Source organism: Coffea arabica, chromosome 6e, assembly GCF_036785885.1.
Source record: "Coffea arabica cultivar ET-39 chromosome 6e, Coffea Arabica ET-39 HiFi, whole genome shotgun sequence".
NCBI lineage: Eukaryota > Viridiplantae > Streptophyta > Magnoliopsida > Gentianales > Rubiaceae > Coffea > Coffea arabica.
This window is the reverse complement of record NC_092321.1, coordinates 17,765,262-17,780,279: the sequence shown is the minus strand read 5'-3', so window position 1 is coordinate 17,780,279 and position 15,018 is coordinate 17,765,262. Positions and strand designations below refer to the sequence as shown.

General features: G+C 37.8%; 1 non-coding gene across 1 annotated transcript; it reads left to right on the top strand.

Moving 5' to 3' along the window:
- Positions 1-4,041: 4,041 nt before the first annotated feature.
- On the top strand, positions 4,042-4,148 carry LOC140010063 (small nucleolar RNA R71). The gene has a single exon (XR_011817327.1). It is a non-coding gene; the product is annotated as a small nucleolar RNA R71 (small nucleolar RNA).
- Positions 4,149-15,018: the final 10,870 nt, after the last annotated feature.

Below are 15,018 nucleotides of genomic sequence, written 5' to 3'. Positions count from 1 at the left end.
AATGGCTCTTGGCATTCCAAAACGCACAAAAATGTTAGATTTGATAAAATCTGCAACCACTTTCAAATTATTAGTCCAGGTGGCCTTAGTCTCCACCCATTTAAACACATAATTGACTGCCAACAAGATGTATATAAAACCCAATGAGGTAGGAAAAGACCCCGTAAAATCAATACCCCAAACATAAAAAATTTTTACAAAAATCAACGGGACTTGGGGCATATGATCTGTACGGCCTATATTACCTATCTTTTGACAGCAATCACAGGATTTACAGAACAAGTATGCATCCTTAAACAATGACGGCCAATAAAATCCACTTTCTAATACCTTATGAGTAGTTCTCTTATGTCCAAAATGACCTTCACAAGCAAAAGTATGACAATAAGTTAAAATCGACTGAAATTCAGTTTTACTTACATATCGCCTTATCACTTGATCAGCGCACCTCTTCCACAGGTACAGGTCATCCCAGATGAAGTATTTGGCATCGCTATTCAATTTATCCCTCTTCGATGTTGGCCAACCTGTAGGAAAATTACTTGTTACTAAATAATTGACTAAATCAGCATACCAAAGCAATTGAGAAATTAAAGAAAACAAGTGTTCTTCAGGGAATGCATCCTTCAATGGCTCGTTCCCCTCCACAACTAGTATGCGACTCAAATGGTCGGCTACTAGATTCTCCAAGCCTCTCTTATTCCTTATTTCTAGGTCGAATTCTTGCAAGAGTAATATTCACCTTATGAGCCTCGATTTCGCATCCTTCTTGGTCATTAGGTACCGCAACGCTGTATGATCAGAAAACACAATAACTTTAGCACCTAACAGATATGACCTGAACTTTTCTAAAGCAAAAATAACAGCGAGAAACTCCTTCTCAGTGGTGAAGTAATTCAATTGGACCCCATTCAAGGCTCGGGATGTATAGTAGACGACGTGAGCCGCCTTTCCCACTCTCTGTCCCAACACAGCCCCACAGCATAATTACTAGCGTCGCACATGATCTTAAAGGGTAGACTCCAGTCAGGGGGTTGGATGATTGGTGGCGAGGTCAATAGCTCTTTCAACTTGTCGAAGGCTCTCTGACACTTGTCATCGAACTCGAAAGCCACTTCTTTTTGCAAAAGTTGGAACAAAGGAGCTCCAATTTTCGAGAAGTCCTTGATGAACCTTCGATAAAAACCTGCATGGCCAAAAAAAGAACGCACTTTTCGCACGCTCGCGGGGTAAGATAAAGCAGATATTATGTCTATTTTCACCCTGTCAATCTCAATACTCTTAGAAGACACGATATGACCTAGAACTATCCCATGTTCGACCATAAAATGATATTTTTTCCAATTAAGCACAAGATTAGTCTCTATACACCTCAACAAAATCAATTTCAGATTATCTAAACAAGTATCAAAACTATCACCATACACACTGAAATCGTCCATGAAAATTTCAATAATTTTCTCTACATATTCTGAAAAGATGCTTACCATACACCTTTGAAAAGTTGCAGGTGTATTGCACAATCCGAAAGGCATCTGTCTATTTGCAAAGGTCCCGAACGGGCACGTAAATGTCGTCTTCTCTTAATCTTCTGGTGCAATTACTATCTGAAAATACCCTGAAAATCCATCCAAAAAGCAATAGTAAGCACGACAGGCTAAATGCTCAACCATTTGATCAATGAAAGGAAGGAAAAAATGATCCTTTTTCGTGACAGCGTTTAATCTGCGGTAGTCATTACACTGCCTCCATCCGGTGGGCTTGCGCATTGGTATGAACTCACCAGTTTGGTTGGCCTCTACTGTCACTCCTGCCTTCTTTGGGACTATTTGGACCGAGCTCACCCATAGGCTGTTTGATATGGCAAAGATGATCCCCACATCGAGCAACTTCAATATCTCTTTTTTTGCCACTTCCATCATGAGGGGGTTGAACCTCCTTTGAGCTTGGCGTATAGGTTTGGCATCCTTCTCCAGTCTTATTCGATCCATACAGATAGAGGGACTGATTCCCTTGATGTCGATGATAGTCCATCCTATCGCCTTCTCATGCTCCCTGAGGACTCGGATTAGTTTCTCCTCCTGGATTTCTGAGAGTATTGCCGAGATAATCACCGGGAGTGTTTCGTTGTCGTCCAAATACGCATACTTCAAATGCTTCGGCAGGGATTTCAATTCCAATACAGGTGCCTGCACCACAGATGACAGTACCCTTTGGTGAGGTTCTGGTATAAAAATGGGTGCGTGCTCATACCTTTTCGTCGTGGTTGGCAATAAGTGTAACCCCCCTATTATGCATTTTAAATCTTCACTCCACTCCACCTCAGGAGTTGTCTCCAACTCCAGGTGTTTGGTTAAAACAACCTCTAACTCATCCCTGCCAACAGTTTCAAACACTTCCTGCACCGCAGGGTTAATGGCACTCATAGAAAAAACAGAGCTAAAATTACAGTTTGAGGGATATTTCATAGTATCAAAAATATTGAAATGAACAATTTTTCCATCAAACTCCATAGACAAGGTACCCTTATTAACATAAATTTTTGTCTGTGCTGTGTTCAAAAAGGATCTACCTAATAGCAACGGTGAGGGGTCAGGGGAATGATCATCATCCATATCAAGTACATAAAAATCAGTTAGAAAAATTAAATCATTAATTTTGACCAACACATCCTCAACCAACCCATCAGGGTATGCATTGGTTCGGTCAGCTAACTGAATTATTATACCAGTTTCTTTTAATGGACCCAGGTTCAGAGAAGTATATATAGACTTTGGCATGACATTAATCGAGACCCTTAGGTTTAACATGGCTTTCCTAATCAGAGTATTGCCTATCCTACAGGGGATAGTGAACATACCTGGGTCCCCGCATTTTGGTGAAAATTTCCTTTGTAGAATCGCAGACACGTTCTCCCCCACAATGACTCATTCATCCCCCTTCAACCGCCTTCGGTTGACACACAGGTACCTCAAAAACTTTGCATACTTCAGAACTTGCTTGATGGCGTCTAACAGGGGTATATTGATCTCTACCTTGCGGAACACCTCCAAGATCTCCTTCTCCTTGTTCTGCTTCTTCGATCTCTCCAACATGCTAGGGAAAGGAGGCAGATGAGTTTTGACCTCAACGATCGGGTCCGGGAGTACCACTGAATTTTTGCCATTGCTACCCTCCTTTTCAAGCTTGCTCTCGATCTTTTTCTCATTCTTGTCCTTAGGGATCACAGGTTCGGGTCCTTGGACTTTCTTGTCACTTCTCAAGGTCATTGCGCTTACATTTTTCGGATTCAACTCATGTTGAAATGGCAACTTTGCTTGAACCTGGGACTCCAAACGGTTGATCGTTATGGCCATTTGATTCATTTGACTTTGCATGAATTACATCTGGCTCATTTGATTTCTTATGTTTTGCAGTTCAGAATCCGTCTTTTGTTGATGTTGCGCGGTTGTAGCCATCAGTTGTTTTATCATCTCCTCTAAAGATGAATTAGAGCTCGATGGGAGAGGTGGTTGTAGACGGGACTGGTACTACTGGTGATGCCCTTGCTGTCTATTTGGTGCAAAATTGGGTTGCCTATTGCCTCCATAACTGAAGTTAAGGTGATCTCTCCAACCCGGATTATACGTATTCGAGTATGGGTCATAGGGCTTTCTTGGCGCTGGCGTGTGACCAGCCATGTTCACTTGCTCTGCACTTTCTTCTTGAATCATCGGGCACATCTCCGTACAATAGCCCATAGCAGTGTAAATCCCATACACCTTGGCCTGTGATGCATTTCTTACAGCCAGTTGCCTAACAAACGAGGTTAACTCCGTCAACTGCTGCTGGATAGAAGATGTCTCCTCCTCATTTACCTTGCATATCGAGACATTCTCGCTCATACTGAACTGTTGTGAATTCTCGGCCATTCCCTCAATTAGCTCCCACGCTACTCGAGGGGTCTTGTTCATCAGCGCCCCTCCACTTGCAGCATCTATTATACTCCTGTCTCTGAAGAGTAGCCCATCGTAAAAATATTGTATGAGCAACTGCTCACTTATTTGGTGCTGGGGGCACTTGATGCACAACTTCTTGAATCGCTCCCAGTAATCGTAAAGCGACTCCCTCGGGTGCTGCTTGATATCATAGATCTCCTTTCTTAAACTTGCAACTCGAGATGCGGAAAAATACTTGTCTAAGAACTTTTTCTTCAACTGGTCCCACGTGGTGATACTACCTGGTGGTAAGTAGTACAGTCAATCTTTTACGGAGTCCTTCAAGGAGAAGAAAAATGCCCTCATTTTTATTTGCTCTTCTGTGATTTTCAGGGGTTTCATACTGTTGCACACGACATCAAATTCCTATAAATGCTTATAAGGCTCCTTATCTGGTAAACCATGAAAAGATGGCAAGATATGAATTAGACCAGATTTTAATTCAAATGGAGTGTTATCATTCAAACTTGGGAAAGTAATGCATAAAGGCTGTTGATTTAAATCAGGAGCAGTCAACTCCCTTAATGTCCCTGCATTTGCCATAGTGACTTCTTCTCGCTCCGAATCACGCGAAGAATCACTAAGCGATTCTGTTGGTTCAACTTCTGCCTCAGGTCTCTAAGATGCAGCACTGGAGTGCTCTTCTCTGAGTTGTCTGGTCTCTTTCCTTGTTCTACGCGCAATTTTCTCTACCTCAGGATCGAAGATTAATTCACCTGTGCGAGAAGAACGAGGCATACACTCGAAAAGCACCAGAAAATTAAAACAATAATGAAATCAAAATGAAACAAATATTAAAGCCAGTCCCCGGCAACGGCGTCAAAAATTGACAGGTGTCGGGTCTGTGCAATAATAAATATAATTTTTTGTATCTAGTAGTGAGTAGAGTCGAATCCACAGGGATCGGGAGTAACTGTTTCTTTTAAAATTCCAACTAACAAGGGGGTGTTTCTGTATACACGATGACAATCAAAGGAGTTCGAATAAAAATAAATAACTAACTAGAAATTAAATGACAATGCACTAAAATCAGAGTAATAATAATTAAAGATCTAGCCAGGAAATAACTTCAGTAATGGTTCACCTAATTGATCATCGATGCACAAGCAATTTCAATTATTTACCAATAAATAGGTTATAACTGCCAAACAAGCGATAACAGTCAACCCCTCCTTACTGTGTCGGTGATCAAGGTACACCCGTTGATCACTGTTTTAATTGAGAAGTAATTCTAAATACGCCCGTAAGGTTTAATTCTTCAACTGCTTTACGTATTAGAGGACCCTATTCTAACCAAATAACGCACTACCAGGGTTATTTCAGGTTAGCCAGTGTATTCCCCTGACACAAACCTAATCATGCCAGTTGTCACTATATTAGGGTAATTAAACAATTACGGATTTAATGCTCTAATTGACAATAGATTACTAAATTAACTAATTATTCGGATCCAAAACAATCAATTAATTGAATAACCATAAATACCGTAATCAGAGAGTATGCGAATACCAATAAATAAAAGAAAAAGATAAAATTAAATCGATCTCATAATTTTTAGGTAATCCAAAACATCCGTTGTTCCTTGACTAGAGAAGAGGATTTAGTTTATCCCGGATACGAAAAACCCATACAAAATTGTAACAAACGCAGCGGCCATTGTCCTTTGAAATTTGGAAAATTCAATTCGTCCGAATATTTGAAAAGATAGCAAAGCTACAAAAGGTCATTGATTGTTTTCAATTCGTCTGACATACGAAGAAGGAAAGGAAACTACCAAGAGTTAAAAGGAAGAAAAGCCAAAGTTCTCCAATTTTTTCTACTGACATGCGTGAACTAAAGCTACTAAGGGACAAAAGAAAAGTCAAAGCTAAAAACTAAAGGTAGTCCTATCTAATTCCTATATATGTCTCTCCACTGTGCGGTGGCTCTTTTTTTTTTGTTGAAGAAAACGAAGACTCCCCAGGCTTGCTTCATCGCCTCTCTTTTCGGGAACTGCCAAAAAAGGAAAAGTTTTCCTCTTCCAAAAATGCCCCTCAGATACGCGCTGTTACTTGGACTCATTTTCTGTCAAATTGACACTTGTTATCATATTTTTGTTTTACTCCCTGAAATAAATGTAAATTGTCAAAAGTGAGTAGAATCCAGTAATTAATCCACATCGGGTCAGGTAATAGGAAAAATTAATTATAAAATAAACGATAAATTGCAGCCTATCACAAATCTCAAGAAGTGATATCATACGTCAATATGTTTAGTCCTCTCATGGTGGGCTTGATCCTTGGCTAGGCATATTGCACTGAGACTATCACAATATATATTAGCCTAATCCTGATGTAGGCCAAGATCTCCAGATCTCCAACTAGTCCCTTTAACCAAATTCCCTCTTTAGCAGCCTCCGTTAGTGCCATATACTCTGCTTCAGTAGTGGACAAAGTCACTGTAGGTTGTAGAGTTGTTTTCCAACTAACTACAGAATGCCCAAATGTGAAAACATAACTAGTCATCGACCTCCTACTAGCAATATCTCCAGCATAATCAGAATCTGAATAGCCTGTAACCAAACACTCTGTATCACCTCCATAGATTAGATCAACATCAGACGTACCTCTCAGGTAGCGAAAAATCTGCTTCATGGCCAGCCAGTGCTCTTTCCCAGGGTTAGCCATAAATCTGCTAACAATACTAACTGTTTGTGCTAGATCAGGTCTAGTGCAGACCATGGCATACATCAAACTGCCCACTGCACTAGCATAGGGAACCTCAGCCATATACTCTATCTCTGCTTCTGACTGTGGTGTAAGTGTAATAGACAGTTGAGCATTCGCTGCACTCGGAGTATTCAAGGGCTTTGCTGTAGATATGCCAAATCTGGACAACACCTTCTTAATATAGCTCTTCTGTGATAAGAAAAGCTTCTTCTGAGCTCTATCCCTGAAAATCTCCATTCCCAGAATTTTCTGTGCTGCACCTAAGTCTTTCATCTCAAGCTTTGCACTGAGAAGACCTTTCAACTTCTGTATATCAGCTTTGTTCCTCGCAGCTATGAGCATATCATTTACATACAGAATCAGGTAGATCATCGAACCATCTTCAAGTTTGTTGTGATATACACAACAATCATACTGGCTTCTGTTGTAGTCGAGTTGAATCATGTAATTGTCAAACCTTTTGTACCACTGCCTTGGAGACTGGTTTAATCCATACAAGGATTTCTTCAACTTGCATACATAATCTTTTTTTCCCGGAACATGGAATCCATCTGCCTGAGTCATATAAATCTCTTCTTCTAACTCTCCATGTAGGAAAGCTGTCTTCACGTCTAGTTGCTCAAGTTCTAAGTGCTGATGTGCAACCATTGCTAGTAACACCCTGATAGAAGTGTGTCTGACCACTGGTGAGAAAATCTCAGTATAGTCTATTCCTTCTCTTTGAGTGAACCCTTTTGCAACAACACGTGCTTTATACTTGATGCCCTCAGCTGGAGAAATTCATTCCTTCTATTAAAGACCTATTTACAAGTCACAACCTTTCTCTCTGGTGGCTGTTTGACCAATTTCCAAGTGCTGTTCTTGTGTAACGACTCCATTTCATCACCCATCGCAGCAAGCCATTGAGCTGACTCACTGCCCGAAATAGCTTCTTTGTAGGTGGAGAGCTTAGGAAAATCCACCTCCTCAGCAACCTAAAATGCATAGATTACAAAATCCCGATACTTGCTGGGAGGTTTTACTCCCACTCTCCTCGCACGATCATAAGCAATATCGTGCTGCTGAGTTTCTGATGCAGTATAGGATATAGGTGGCAAACGTTCTGGTGAAGCAGGTTCTGGAGACTCTACTTCTGTAGGAGGTTCAGTTTCAAAGAATAGCTGTTGATGATCATCAAATTGCTGCTGTGATTCAAAACCATTTTGAATGCTTTGTAGCTCCACCTGTTTATCAACACCTGCACTTTCTTCAACAACAGTCTTCACAGGAGGGTTAAGTATAGAGTTTTCATCAAAAATTACAGTTCAGCTAAGTATAACTTTTTTTTTTGAGAGTGACCAGATTCTATAACCTTTAACCCCGTCTCCATATCCTAGAAACACTCCCTTTTTAGCCCTAGGTTCTAACTTGCCTTCACTAACATGATAATACGCAGTACAACCAAAAGCCTTCAAACTTGAGTAAATAGGGGACATGCCAGACCACACTTCATAAGGTATCTTGCAGTCTATACCTGTACGAGGTGCACGATTGATCAAGAAGTAGGCTGTGTTCACTGCTTCCGCCCAGAACCTCCTTGGCAACCCAGCATTAAAGAGCATACACCGTGCTCTCTCTAGAAGTGTTTGATTCATGCGTTCTACTACACCATTTTGTTGTGGTGTGTGTCAAACTGTGCGATGACTAGCAATTCCTTCATCTTTGTCGAACTCATCAAACTCTTTTGAACAGAATTCCAGACCATTATCAGTTCACAGCTTTTGATCTTCTTTCCGGTTTGATTCTCCACTAAAGCCTTCCACTGCTTGAAGTTCTTGAAAGCTTCACCTTTTTTCTTCATAACGATTACCCAAGTCATCCTTGAATAATCATCAATCATGGATAAGAAGTATCGACAGCCTCCCAAAGGCTCAACTCGTGAAGGGTCCCAATAGTCAGAGTGGATGTAATCAAGAGTACCTTTTGTCCTGTGAATTGCTTTCCCAAACTTTCTGCTATATAATTTACCGAAAGTACAATTTTCACAGAATCCAAGATCGATGACCTTGTGGCCTTCTAGAAGATCACGTTTAAACAGAATCTACATCTCCCTTTCACTCATATGACCAAGCCTAATGTGCCACAACTTGGTCATATTAGACCGGCGATCTTCAGAAGATGCAACAGCAGCAGCGGCAGAACCTATTAGCATAGAACCTTGTAAGATGTACAGGGTACCATGCTTAACTCCTTTGAGAACTACTGATGAACCTTTTCTGATGCACAATTCTCCACATTCCCCTTTGAAACTGAAACCCTTACTGTCCAGAGCACTAAGTGATATCAGATTCTTCGCCATTTGTGGAACGTGCCTGACTCCGTTCAATGTGGCAACTTTTCCAGCATGTGTCCTGATCTTAATAGAACCGATCCCAACCACTTTGCAGATAGAACTATTAGCCATCAAGACATTTCCGCCATCTATCTGCTCATATGTTGTAAACCATTCCCTGTTTGGACATATGTGATAGGATGCCCCAGAATCAAGAACTCACACATCAGAGTGATGTGTTGGTTCATTTGCAATTAGGGCCAGGTCTTCTTCTGAATTTACCGCTTCCTTTTCTGCAACTGAAGCTGAAGCGTGTTGTTTTTCCTGCTGCTTCTTCTTCTTGGGACAATCAGATTTCCAATGACCCTTTTCCTTGCAGTAGTTACAGACATCATCCGGTTTTGGACCTTTAGAGAACTGCTTCTTGTTTCTGGACTTCTTTTTCCCCAATTTTCCTTTACCACTACTGACAAAGTCTTGCTTTCTATGAAAGAAAATATTGGGGAATTTATGAAAAATGATTGTAGCAACTTTTTCACAAAATTTACTGCTAAATGTGCACAAAATGTCTGCATGATATACAAAAGTGAATACAAGTATCTTTTATACATAGTCAAAATCTAAAAAGTGCGACCTCCTCATAAATATATACACTTACCAATTTTTCCAAAATCATAGTAGTGGTATTCATATATTCTGTCATTATTCCTTAATAAATGGAAAATCAGAATATGTACTTACTGCTACTTGCATAAAAGTGTAAGCGGATAGGGTAGTTTAGCAATTCAATAATTTTAGCATGCAGATCGTTCAAAAAAAAAGTTAGAATGCAAAGGGAGAAGCAATAAGAAAATCATATTCTAGTAGGAAGTATACTAGATTGGAAATTGTAACACGTATAGTTCATACCAACCTGACTTTTCCAAGATATTCTAGTAGGAAATAGACTAGATTGGAAATTGTAATGCATATAGTTCATACAAACCTAGCTTTCTAATCCTTGGGAAGCAGTTAGAACACGAGCTCTTTCGGCCTCAACACGGCTTAGGGTGATGCCTTTAGCTTGAGCATCATATTTACTTGCTAGGTGCCTGGTGCTGCCACCAATACCGCATCCAACATCAAGCATGTTTCTTGGTTTCTTAGATGGATCCTCTACATATTATCCCATGATAAACAATGGACGTTAGTTAACCATTACAAAGGAATGAAACAAAAAAATGGCCCAGTTGGAGAGGAGAAAAACTAGAAATTACGAGCATGTTTCACTAGGAAAGAAAATAAACACGTTGAAAAAGAATCAAACCATTTCTTTTTCCAAGGTGTTCATGAACTAAACAAAGAGTATCAACTGCAGAAATAGCCTATAATTGCTCAAAAAAAAAAAGAAAAAGTCTATGCTTAATATATATTCACATTGCTTCTGGCTTGTACAATTTACAATACTAATCTTGTAATTTGACCAATTTGTAATCTAACCTTTTTAAATAGCCAAATATTTATAAAGAACCACTTAAAACCGCTATGAAGAAAGTTAAAGGGCAAAATACACTTTACCCCTTGTGATTTAGCCTTTTTTTTTTATATAACCTCCTATGGTTCAAAAGTTATATATAATCCCTCATAATTTGGATTAAAGTATCAAAATAATGAAATTTGCATTCCACAATAGAGTCAACTAAAATGCCAAAAAAACCCCTATATAAAGTTGAAATTATTTATTAACTATGGGGGATTATGCATATATTTTGAAAACTATAAAGGGATTATATGGTAAAACACTAAATCATAAGGGGGTTATATAATAAAACATAAAATCATATAAGGTTACAGTGTTATGCATTGATATTTATATATTTTAGCCATTTCAACCATTTTAATTTTTAAAAAAGGGTAATTTCAACATTTTTATGGATTCCGTTATAAATTATCATTTCTGTCATGTTGATACTTTAATTCAAACTATGAGGGGGTTATATATAACTTTTGAAACTTTAGAAGAGTTATGTGAAAAATGCTAAATCAAAGGGAGGTAAAGTGTATTTTGCCCTAAAATATAAGTAAAACTACTTAAAAATGAGAAAGAAAAGGAAAGACAAAAAAAAATGTTGCTCTTTTTTTTTTTTTTTTCTGTTGCCTATAGGCCTACAACAACTACTGCTCAGATCGTTCTCAAGTTTACTATCCTCAACTACATCTGCATATCCTTTTGGGTGTCGAATTTGGTGCTTCTGTTCAAAACGGTCCATTTTATCATGAACTGAAAGTTTTATTTTCTTTCTTAGCTCTAAATAAGTATTTATCTTGAATTTCTACTTCGGTCTCCAATTAGAACGCTTTTTTGGTATAGAAACGTTAAAATTTATGTGTAATGTACCAATAGAGTAATTTGGATGCATCACTCTCTTTTGGGATTTAAACTCAAATATTTTAATTTAAAAAAGAATTTTGTTTACCTATAAATAAACATGAAGAAAAATTGTTAATATCGAGGACACGTAAATGGCGGTCGAGGCAACCAGACATCAATGACCGATGGATATTGCTAGTGAAATCAGGTGGCTTTGGCTTTGCTAAAACCGACTCTAACTATGCTTTTGATAGCTATTTTGCCATTTTTATTGACTTTGTTTTAAAAGCATAGTTATTAAACTTGATAAACATTGCGGAATAAATCAATTAACAAGGTGACCCAGCCATGGGAGTAGGCTGGTCTAATTAAACCGATTAACTGGATAAGGCGGGCATTCGTTTAAGCTCGGTGAAAGCTTGCGGTTAAATTGGAAGGCCAAAAATCTGGGCATTTTTGGGGGGAAAAAGGAAAAAAAAATTTATTTGAGAGGTAATCCCAAAATACTATTATAACCAAAATTTTTTCTTTCAAAAGAGAATGCTATGGCCTTTTCTATATATTTACACATTATTTCAAAATTTTCGATAGATTTATTAGAACTGCCAAACATGCTTCTACTACACTATGGTTTGTACCTATTATAATATAAAAGCACAAATATGACATTATTGGGATAAGCATAATGTGATTTAAAAGTTAAACTGTTCAAGCTAATACAAGTTAGAGTTATCCATAGTAGCTATCGAGACACATTCGATGTGTGTGCAATTTATTAAAAAAAAATTAATTGAAAGAATCACGTAAATAGCACAAGTAAATATGACTATTTTATATAATATATAATCAAAAATGTATTATACAGAAATATGTACAACGTACCATATGAAGCAGCATCAAAATTTGGGAGAAATGGTTGATTGACTAGAGAAGAATGGATATCTTTAGAAGATGGTTTGGGAAGTAATAAAAACTGCTGATTAGAGAAACCGTGAAAATTTGAGGCAGGTAATTTTGGTTGAATAAGATTTGTGTGCCAGTTGATAATAAAAATAAGGGTTAATAGATAATAGATATAAGAGTAAATTTAAAAACACATAAAATTAACACCAAATTAACTATCTACACAGCCTTTATTATTGTAAAAATATTAGCTTTTATCTTTTTACATACTATTTTATTACTTTATAGGATTCCATCGATTTAACAAGTGACTTGCTAGTTCAACCACTATTCCACTGACTTAGCCTTACCCCAAGCTGGATGGCTTCATTAGATTTAATACTTGTGGACATAACTTCAAGTTAACAGCAACTGACTAATTTTTTTCATTTTTTGGCGGCGGGGCCCGGTCAGGCGTTAGGTTGGATGGGGAAGAGGGCTATTCGACAAAATTACATGTATTCAAAATGTTGGATTGTGCTTTGCACATACCAAAACGTTAGTTTAGAAAACTGAACAAACCTCAACGGCTAAATTTTGTAATTGGCTTGTATTGCAAATGAGTACTTAGGATCTTTTGGAAATATCTGATTTTGCTAATATAAGAAGCAATTCTAACAACTCTTATGTGAGGAGGCCGCGTAGTTGACAAATGTTTTGCTATCAAGGGACTCGGCTGTGATCTGATAAAATCACAAGATACATTTTTTTTTAATTAGGACAAATCTCATTGAAGGTAATTGTAATTAACCCAATTTTGAATGAGACCAGTGTAATTATGTGCTGATTTTTCAAAGGTAACAAATATTTTGTGATACAAAAAATAAGATACATGACTAACGAAATTGGTGAAGGAATAATATTTTAAAGAGTTTACTTACAAAAAGCTATTGAAAATCACGATATATATAAGTGACGGATACAAATATGAGAATTTCTAAAATAAAGAAGGTGAACCATAATTTAGTTTGAGTTTGTCGTATATCACATGGTATAGGATTTTCCTGTTTCAAATAAGATTCATGACTAATGCCATTGGCCGAGGAATAATATTTCATCTTAGATAATTCTGTAATATTGGGATAACGGAAGCTTACTAAAAAATATTTCACGTGGTAGATTTTTTGAAAAAAGTACTTATTAAGTTTCTAATTATACTGCACAAGTACATAATTATACAAGTGTCTTTTTTATTTGAAATATATGTATCACTTTATTTGGTTCAAAATTCATCATAAGGTGGTCAAATTTTATTTTTTTAAAACACAAAAGTTATTTCAAAATCACTATTTTGAACTTGGCTAAAAGTGCTTTGAGATCAAAAGCTCTGCCCCTAAATTTCTTCTATTGCCCAAAAGTTTCTTTATTAAAAGCGTCGGATTACCCCCACAGTCTAAATTCTTTAGGACTTTGAATAGGTTGACTTCATGAATCAAAGATTCTATCCAAAGCGTCATCGCCTTGCCTACCGTTCTGACTCCCTACATCTTCGGCCTAAAACAAGTTGATTGTCATGGGAAATGACTAAACGAAGTCAAGAATCGAAACTTAATGGGCATCTCCAACCCAGTGAAAAGCTTAGCTGTGCAAAGTACAGAGTTACATTTCGTAATTTCAGCTGTCAATGCATATACGTTAGCAGAGGAGGGAGGGGTGGGGTTACCTGATACAGAGGCAAAACGATGGGCCGCCTCAATTGTACGAGTCAGCAGAATGGACATCAGAACCTGGGATAATGGTGCTAGAGTCATAGAAGCCGATGTGAAAGTGGTCCCCAGCTATCTCCTCCAGTATTTTGGAATGGACATCATATGCCGTCGCGATTGCCTTATTCATCTTCTCACTCTCCGTCTTTCCCTCTGTATCCATGTTCTTCCCTCCCACTATTGTTGGTTGCATCGCACAATCCTGTTGACGTTCATTCCTCAACAACTTTTTAGTGCCAAACTAATGAAGAGCTGAACAAAAAATGAGCTTTTTACAGGACTCATAATTGCTTTTATGGTGAAGCACTCCCTTGATCCACAAAGCCCGGCACAATTTTTTATTTTTTTTTATTTTTTTTTGGGTGGACTAAAACCTACATTTATTTGCTTATTTTAAGGTAAGAATATGTTTAAAACTTGAATTTTTAATTTTAAGACTGTCAAACTGGAAATGTCATGCACAAGATTACCTTAAGAACTTCTTTCAGAAGCATATACAATTTCTAAAGCAATATGAATTATTGAGCACAAGAAGTTTTTGTTTCTAGTTGCTCCTTGTGGAGGTACTAATTTTCTGCTGCAAGACACCAAGTGTTACTTTGGGAATACTTTTGGGAGAGTCTTAGGTGTGGAATCTTAAAGAGTATTTCTCCAGGGAAAAGTTCTCATTTCAGGGAACAATTCCCGCTCTTTCCCCAAAGGAAAGAATAACAAAATTTGCATTAGTATGACATTAGCAAATGGATGTAACCTGCAATTTTTATTGCAGATCTAAGCAAAAGAGAAATCTCACATATTAGCAGCTCACTCTACCAAACCGAGAATGAATATTTGGAGGATACCATGGTTCAAAGTCGCAGTTGCGGTTGCAGTCGCAGCCTGGACTGTTCCACATCAGTCTCGATATATCGGTCGCGGTTTTAGTGAGACGCGAATTTTTGAAATATTTAATATTCTAAAAATTGTAAAAAATATGATAAACAAAAATAATTAAAAAATTAGTAAAAATAATAAAAATTCGAGT